Source organism: Triticum dicoccoides, chromosome 3B (genome assembly GCF_002162155.2).
Source record: "Triticum dicoccoides isolate Atlit2015 ecotype Zavitan chromosome 3B, WEW_v2.0, whole genome shotgun sequence".
Classification (NCBI taxonomy): Eukaryota; Viridiplantae; Streptophyta; class Magnoliopsida; order Poales; family Poaceae; genus Triticum; species Triticum dicoccoides.
The window spans coordinates 729,501,283-729,510,065 of record NC_041385.1 but is presented as its reverse complement, the minus strand read 5'-3'; positions in this window follow the sequence as shown (position 1 = coordinate 729,510,065).

Below are 8,783 nucleotides of genomic sequence, written 5' to 3'. Positions count from 1 at the left end.
CAGTTCACGCCAGAAGCGACTGGTGAACACGCGATCTCGATCAGACACAATGGACTCTGCCATCCCATGTAGCTTATGCACATTATCCATGAAAGCTGTGGCTACCACAGAGACAGTGAATGGATGTGAAAGACTGATAAAGTGGGCATAATGAGAGAGTTTGTCCACTACCACCATGACACAATTGAAACAGCCAGAACGAGGCAAACCTTTGACAAAATCCATAGTGAGCATTTGCCAATACTGTGAAGGAACGGGTAGAGGTACCAGTAGGCCAGGATACTTAGCCGTGTCAGGCTTAGCGCACTGACAGACAATGCACTCCTGCACGTACTGATGCACTGAAGCCCGTATCCCTTTCCAAGAGAAATTCTACTTAATTCGTCATAATGTAACTGGAATACCAGAGTTGCCTCCGAGGGGTGAGTCATGAAGATCTTCCAAGATTTTGGTACGCATAGGAATGTTATTGGGAATCCAGATATGATCCTTGTAGCGAATCAAGCCATCACGGAAAGAATAGTGATCTTCAGCCGGACTAGAGAGAGCCAAGCGAGTGAGCAATTCTTGAGCAACTGGATCAGTTGTATAGGCCTCCACAATATCCAACATCCATGTAGGGCGATACTGAGTGATGGTGAGCAAACAACTATCAGGGGCAGGTCGCCGCGATAAGGCGTCTGCGGCTCTGTTATGAATTCCCTTCTTATACTTAATCTGAAATTGCAATCCAAGTAGCTTAGTGAACACTTTTTGCTGCCAAGGAGTGTGCAAACGCTGATCACCCAGATGTGCCAAACTGCAATGATCAGTAAGAATAAAAAATTCAGCGTGTTGCAAGTATGCACGCCACTGTTCAACAGCTAGTATGATAACCATATATTCCTTTTCATAAGTTGACAGGCCCCTCGTTCGTGGTCCCAATCCCTTGCTCACATATGCCAGAGGGTGTCCACGTTGCATCAGTACAGCGCCCACGCCGGTTTCACTTGCATCCGTCTCAATGAAAAACTGGACTTTGAAATCCGGCAAGGCCAACACAGGAGTACTCGCTAATGCTTGCTTCAGGGTGTCAAAGGCTAGTTGAGAGTCAGTTGTCCAGCCAAAAGGAACGTTCTTACGGAGCAAGTGTGTCAGAGGTTGGCTGATGACGCCATATTGACGGACAAATTTACGGTAGTAGCATGACAGTCCCAAAAATCGACGAAGTTCTTTGAGAGAAGTAGGAGTAGGCCAGTTCTGAACATCTGCCACTTTCTGAGGGTCGGTAGCAACACCTTCTTCTGAAACCACATAACCAAGATACTGCACAGATTGCTGGGCAAAAGTACACTTGGATCCTTTGACTTTCCATTGCTTCTCTGCAAGTAACTGGAGCACCTGACGCAAGTGCTCGATATGCTCGGCATACGTCTTGCTGAAGATGAGAATGTCATCGAAAAACACCACAGCACAATGACGTAGAACAGGTGAGAGATCTGTGTTCATGACAGATTGAAAAGTATAAGGTCCCTTAGTGAGCCCAAAAGCCAAGACAGAGAATTCAAAATGGCCATTGTGTGTGTGGAACACCATCTTGTACTCATCTCCAGGGGCCAAACGGATTTGATGATAACCTGCACGAAGGTGCATTTTGGTAAACCAAGATGCACGGGATATCTCATCCAAAAGCTCATCAATAACAGGCATTGGATACTTGCTCTTCACTGTTAACAATATCAGATGGCGATAATCAACACAAATGCGCCAGGTTCCATCCTTCTTTCGGACCATGATAATGGGTGAAGCAAAAGGGCTAGTACTGGGTTTGATGATCCCTGATTGCAACATCTCCGCAATCTGCTTCTCAATTTCAGTATTGAGCCCAGGAGAGTAACGATACGGCCAGATGTTTATTGGTTGTGCGCCCGGAATCAACGGAATCTTGTGATCACAAGCACGGCGAGGTGGAAGTCCAGTAGGAGCATAAAAAACTGCAGAGAACCCATCCAACAAGCATTGTATTTCCTCAGGAAGGTCGAGATTCTGTTGCCCTTGAATTAACTCCAGCTCAACAACAGTAATATCAAACACGGCAGGGGGATGCCCTTGGAGGAAGATTCGTTGCCCAAAGTGCTCAAACGAAAGCCACTTTTGCTCCCAATTCACCTGCATAGTGCCTCTAGCAGCCAACCAATCCATACCAATGACCCCATCGTAAAACTGCAATGGCAATATTTTGAAATCAGACTTGAATGTGTGTCCATCTGCTGACCAAGAACATTTTGGTATCATATGAGTACACTCAAGATGACCCCCTCCTGCCACTCGAACTTGTTGCTTACGAGCTAGTAGCTTGTGCCCCGGAACAATTGCTGCCGCCTTAGCACTGAGGAAAGAATGGGAACTACCTGAGTCCAACAGAAACACAAACCATTCCCCTTGCAACAGACAACTGAGCTTGATAGCACTGGGTTCAGATTTATCAGACTGAGCTTCTGTCGACAAGTCCATCAAATCATCAGCACTGTCATTAGAGTCTGGAGAAGTAAGATCACAACATTCCAACATCTCCTGCACCACATGTAATTGCACAGTTGTGTTGCATTTATGATCACGGCCCCAACGTTCACCACAGATATAACAGAGTCCTTTTGCACGATGATATGCTTTCAGGGTAGCTAATTTATCATCCGCCTGAATTGGTTTGACATTGGGCTCACGAAGCTCATCGGGAGGTTTAGCCTTGTACTGACGACTCGATGAAGAGGAACTTGGTCGTCGACTGTACCCCGAAGAGTTAAGCTCGGTCTCGCCCTCGCCCACCTATTCCTGCACAGATGCAATACAATACGCAATATCGAGATCTGGGGGGCGTTGAACAGCCACCATTACACGAGCAGCATGTTTTAAACCATCTATGAAACGAGTAGTATAGTGCATCATATCAGGATTAGGTTCATATGCAGAAAGTTGATCCATCAGAGCCGAGAATTCCAGGATGTAATCATCTACTGAATCAGTTTGTTGCAAGCGGTATAGGCGACGAATCAAGGTTTGGTGCTGATTTCGCCCAAACCTATGCACTACTGCAGCACTAAATTCCTGCCAAGACGCATGCGCAAACTTAGACTGAACCGATGCAAGCCAATGCGCTGCAGGCCCTTCAAACTGCATCACGACGATCGCTATCCACAACGCGGGGTCAGTATCAAATAGAGCAAAGTAATCTTCACACCGGGCCTGCCAAAACTTAGGATTGTCGCTGTCAAAACGGGGAAAATCACACTTCGGTGTGCGGTTATGGTGAGATTGGGACTGAAACTAAGATGCGCGGCGCTCGTGATGGATCAGACTGGCAAACAAAGACGATGGGGGCGGATCGGTGATACCTCATGCCGGAGGCGAAACGTAGGGCAGCGAAGCCCCAGGTCCCGACCCCCGTGTAGTCGAATGTTCACGGTGCCCATCGGGGCCGGTCTCCGCCGCTCCCCTGGACGAAGGCGGCCGCACCGTCGCCGTGCCCGAGTTCGAGGCGAGACCAATCGAGGCGCGGAGGTCGTTGATTTGCTTGTGTAGGTCCTGCTCGGGCTCGGCGCCATTGGTGTAGGCTTGCAAGTCCTCGACCACGTATCCCAACGCCTGATCGACTGCGAGCGGAACAGACTTGGAGATCGCCGCGTCGATGGCGTGGCCGACCGCCGCGATGATGAGCTCCTCAAGCTCTTTCTTCTGTTGCTGGTGGGCGATCGTCGCCGCGGACGTGAGCGTCTCGTACAGCGCCTTGCCCTCTGCAGAGAGGTTCTCCATCAGCTCTCGCCGCCGGCGCGCCGCGGCCACCGCCGCGCGCGTGTCGTGGTGATGCTCCAGTGCAGCGGGGGTGGAAAATTTTGGCTCAGAGTACCAATTGTTAGCAACGGGCTAGGATCTCTCTCTATTGACGAAGATCACTCAGATCTGTAGCTCTAATTCAAATTTACAAGCCGGGAGGAAGGAGGAAGAGAGTTACAAGCAACGGCGGACTGCCGTGCCAAACTGGCCAAATCCCTAATGACCATTTCCTTCCCTATTTAACAGAGCATGTGGCCCACTCCTTGCCTGCGTAGCGAGTGGACGGGCGTCGAATCCTCTTGCCTTGTCCACTGTCAGCGACAGAGCTCGAATGGTTGACGTGGTCGTCGCTGACTTGGCTTGTGCCGTCCCTTGCAGTGGACTTGATGGACCGGCTGCTAACAGACATGTCCTTGGTGAGTCCCGCTTCGGTAGATTCCCTCACAAAATGTATAAATGATAGTATGGCCATTTCACAAATTATATCCACTAAAAGATGTACGCTGTAGGTTCCTATAATTCCCATCGTACACCCCACCATCATGGGCTCAGCCCGCTTAGTTTCTTTTTTAAGATTTATAAAAATCAAAAAAAAAAGAAGTCCAACCCAAGATCCGAACTACAGTCCTCATGTCCAATGCGTAAGCGCACATCCATCTGGGATAGATAATTTGGTGTGCCTTTTGACCTAGTTCTCTTCATCTTGTGCCAGCTAAATAACGCTAAGAAAAAAGCACCTACTCTCTGGGTTTCTTTCTTTTTTATGCACGGTTTTCTCTCGGGTTTTTATTTTCCTTTTTTAATAAAATACACATATTTGTATTTTAAAAATTATACATAAAATATAAAAAACCTCATCTCATTCTAACTTGCTCAAAATGTTGAAACACGAATATTTTTCAAAAAAGAGCAGACAATATTTTCAACCCAAACACTTTTTGAAAAACAGTAAAAGATGAATTCAACAAAGAATCAGAAAAATAAGAAGCAATTCTGAAATTTTTCAATATATAAGAAATAGAAAAAATAAACAGAAAAAAAGAAAAGTGAAAGAATACGAAAAATAAAAAATAAAACAAGATAGAAGGCAAAAAGAAAAAAGAAAAAGAAAAAGAAAAAAATGCGGTTCACGTCCTGTGAGAAGGTTCCCAAAACCGGGAATGCCTTCTTGCAACCTCTTTTCTGATTCATTTTTTGCACTTTGCAACAAAATTCAAATCCATGAATATATATATGTTTTTAAATGATGAACTTTTTTAAAGTCCACAAACTCTTGGGCCAGCCCAACACGCTCCCGACGGGAGCGATGTCATCGCCTAGTTGTGCCGAAATACAAGTTTTAAGTGAATTTTAGAAATAATGATTTTATAGAATTTTTAAAAAAATATTTACTAAATGCTTAAAAAAACATTTAGGGTTTTCAATTTTATCTCTATTTATTTATTACTTATGTTAAGAACTCAAAATAACAATTTTAAGTACATGTTCCAATTATGATTTTAAATATATTTTCCCTTCGGACTGGAATGGATGCCTACCATGAGCATGCCCATCGGCTTGCAAAAGTTGGAACCATTTCAAAAAATGTTAAAAAACGCCATGCTCAAGTCCGGATAGGCCAAACCTAACATGGTTGCCTACATGGGTGTAGAGAAACGTAGCATGCAATTTCAAAAAAAAAAAATTCTACGCTCGCGCAAGATCTATCTAGAAGATGCATAACAATGAGAGGGGAAGAGTGTGTCTATGTACCCTCGTAGACTGAAAGCGGAAGCGTTAACTTAACGCGGTTGATGTAGTGTAACATCTTCTCGAATCAACCGATCAAGTACCGAACGTACGGCACCTCCGAGTTCTGCACACGTTCAGCTCGATGACGTCCCTGGAACTCTTGATCCAGCAGAGTGTCGATGGAGTCGATGAGTTCTGTCAGCATGACGGCATGATGACGGTGTTGGTGATGTGATCCGCGCGGGGCTTCACCTAAGCACTACGGTGATACTATCGGAGGAGTAAATGGTGGAGGGGGCACCGCACACGGCTAAGAATAACTGTTGTTCCTTTGGGGTGCCCCCCCTCCCCCGTATATAAAGGAGGAAGGGAGGAGGAGACCGACTTAGGGGGCACGCCATGGGGGAGTCCTACTAGGACTCCCAGTCCTAGTAGGATTCCCCTTTCCTATTCCGGAGTGGCAAAGGGGGAAAGGGAGAGGGAGTAGGAGAGGGAAAGGGTGGGGGCGCCGCCCCCACCCCTTGTCCAATTCAGATTGGCACGGGGGTGTGCGCGCCACCTCCTATGGCCGGCCCATTCTTCTCCACTAAGGCCCATGTGGCCCATTAACTTTACCGGGGGGTTCCGGTAACCTCCTAGTACTCCGAAACTTATCCGAAACTTCCTGAAACCATTCCGGCGTTTGAATGTAACCTTCCAATATATCAATCTTTACCTCTTGACCATTTTGAGACTCCTCGCCATGTCCGCGATCTCATCCGGGACTCCGAACAACCTTCGGTCACCAAAACACATACCTCACATAATACCAATCGTCATCGAACGTTAAGTGTGCGGACCCTACGGGTTCGAGAACTATGTAGACATGACTGAGACACCTCTCCGTTCAATAACCAATAGCGGAACCTGGATGCTCATATTGATTCCCACATATTCTACAAAGATCTTTACCGGTCGAACCGTAATGTCAATATAGTTATTCGCTTTGTCATCGGTATGTTACTTGCCCGAGATTCGATCGTCGGTATCTTCATATACCTAGTTCAATATTGTTACCGGCAAGTCTATTTACTCGTTCCGTAGTGCATCATCCTGTAACTAACTCATTAGTCACATTGCTTGCAAGGCTTCATATGATGTGCATTACCGAGAGGGCCTGGAGATACCTCTCTGATATTCGGAGTGACAAATCCTAATCTCGATCTATGCAAACCCAACAAACACCTTTGGAGATACTTGTAGAGCATCTTTATAAAGACCCAGTTACGTTGTGACATTTGATAGCACACAAGGCATTCCTCTAGTGTCCGGGAGTTGCATAATCTCATAGTCGGCGGAATATATATATATATATATATATATATATATATATATATATATATATATATATATATATGACACGAAGAAAGTAGTAGCAATAAAACTGAACGATCATTATGCTAAGCTAACAGATGGGTCTTGTCCATCATATCATTCTACTAATGATGTGATCCCGTTATCAAATGACAACTCATGTCCATGGCTAGGAAACTTAACCATCTTTTGATGAACGAGCCAGTCTAGTAGAGGTATGAAGGAAATATGCCCTAGAGGCAATAATAAAGTTATTATTTATTTCTTTATTTCATGATAAATGTTTATTATTCATGCTAGAATTGTATTAACAGGAAACTTAGTACATGTGTGAATACATAGACAAAACATATAGTCCCTAGTATGCCTCTACTTGACTAGCTCGTTAATCAAAGATGGTTACGTTTCCTAACCATAGACATGAGTTCTCATTTGATGAACATGATCACATCATTAGGAGAATGATGTGATGGACATTACCCATCCTTTAGCTTAGCATTATGATCGTTACAGTTTCATTGCTACTGCTTTCTTCATGACTTATGCAAGTTCCTCAGACTATGAGATTATGCAACTCCCGAATACCGGAGGAACACTTTGTGTGCTACCAAACGTCACAACGTAAATGGGTGATTATAAAGGTGCTCTATAGGTGTCTCCGAAGGTGTTTTTTGGGTTGGCATAGATCGAGATTAGGATTTTTCACTCCGTGTTTCAGAGAGGTATCTCTAGGCCCTCTCAGTAATACTCATCACTATAAGCCTTGCAAGCATTGTGACTAATGAGCTAGTTGCGGGATGAAGTATTACGAAACAAGTAAAGAGACTTGCCGGTAACGAGATTGAACTAGGTATGACGATACCGATGATCGAATCTCGGACAAGTAACATACCGATGACAAAGGGAACAAAATATGTTGTCATGCGGTTTGAACGATAAAGATCTTCGTAGAATATGTAGGAACCAATATGAGCATCCAGGTTCCGCTATTGGTTATTGACCAGAGACGTGTCTCGGTCATGCCTTCACAGTTCCCGAACCCGTAGGGTCCGCACGCTTAACATTTGATGACGATTGGTATTATGTGTTTATGTGATTTGATGTACCGAGATTGTTTGGAGTCCCGGATGTGATCACGGACATGATGAGTAGTCTCAAAATGATCGAGACATAAAGATTGATATATTGGACGGCTATGTTCGGACACCAGAAGTGTTCCGGAGAAGTTTCAGATAAAACCGGAGTACCAGGTGTTACCGGACCCCTCCCCCCTCCCGGGGAAGCTATTGGGCCTCATGGGCCTTAGTGGAGAAGAGAGAGGGCCGTCCAGGAGGTGGCGCACGGTCCCCTTGCCCTAGTACGAATTGGACAAGGGGAGGGGGCAGCGCCCACTCCTTCCTTCTCTCCTCCTCCTCCCCCCTTCTCCTTGTTGGAATAGGAAAGGGGGGGGGGGGGAGGGCGAAACCTACTTGGAGTAGGATTGCACCCCCTTGGCGCGCCTCCACCCCGGGCCGGCCTCCTCCTCCCTCCCTCCTTTATATACGGGGGAGAGGGCACCCCATAGACACATAACTTGATCAAGTTGATCTTTTAGCCGTGTGCGGTGCCAACCTCCACAAATTTCCACCCCGGTCATATCATCGGAGTGCTTAGGAGAAGCCCTTCATCGGTAACTTCATCATCACCGTCACCAGGCCATTGTGCTGAGGAACTCTCCCCCGGCCTCAGCTGGATCTAGAGTTCGAGGGACGTCACCGAGGTGAACTGTGCAGATCGCGGAGGTGCCGTGCGTTCGGGACTTGATTGGTTGGATCGCAAAGACGTTCGACTACATCAACCACGTTACATAACGCTTCCATTTTCGGTCTACAAGGGTACGTGGACACACT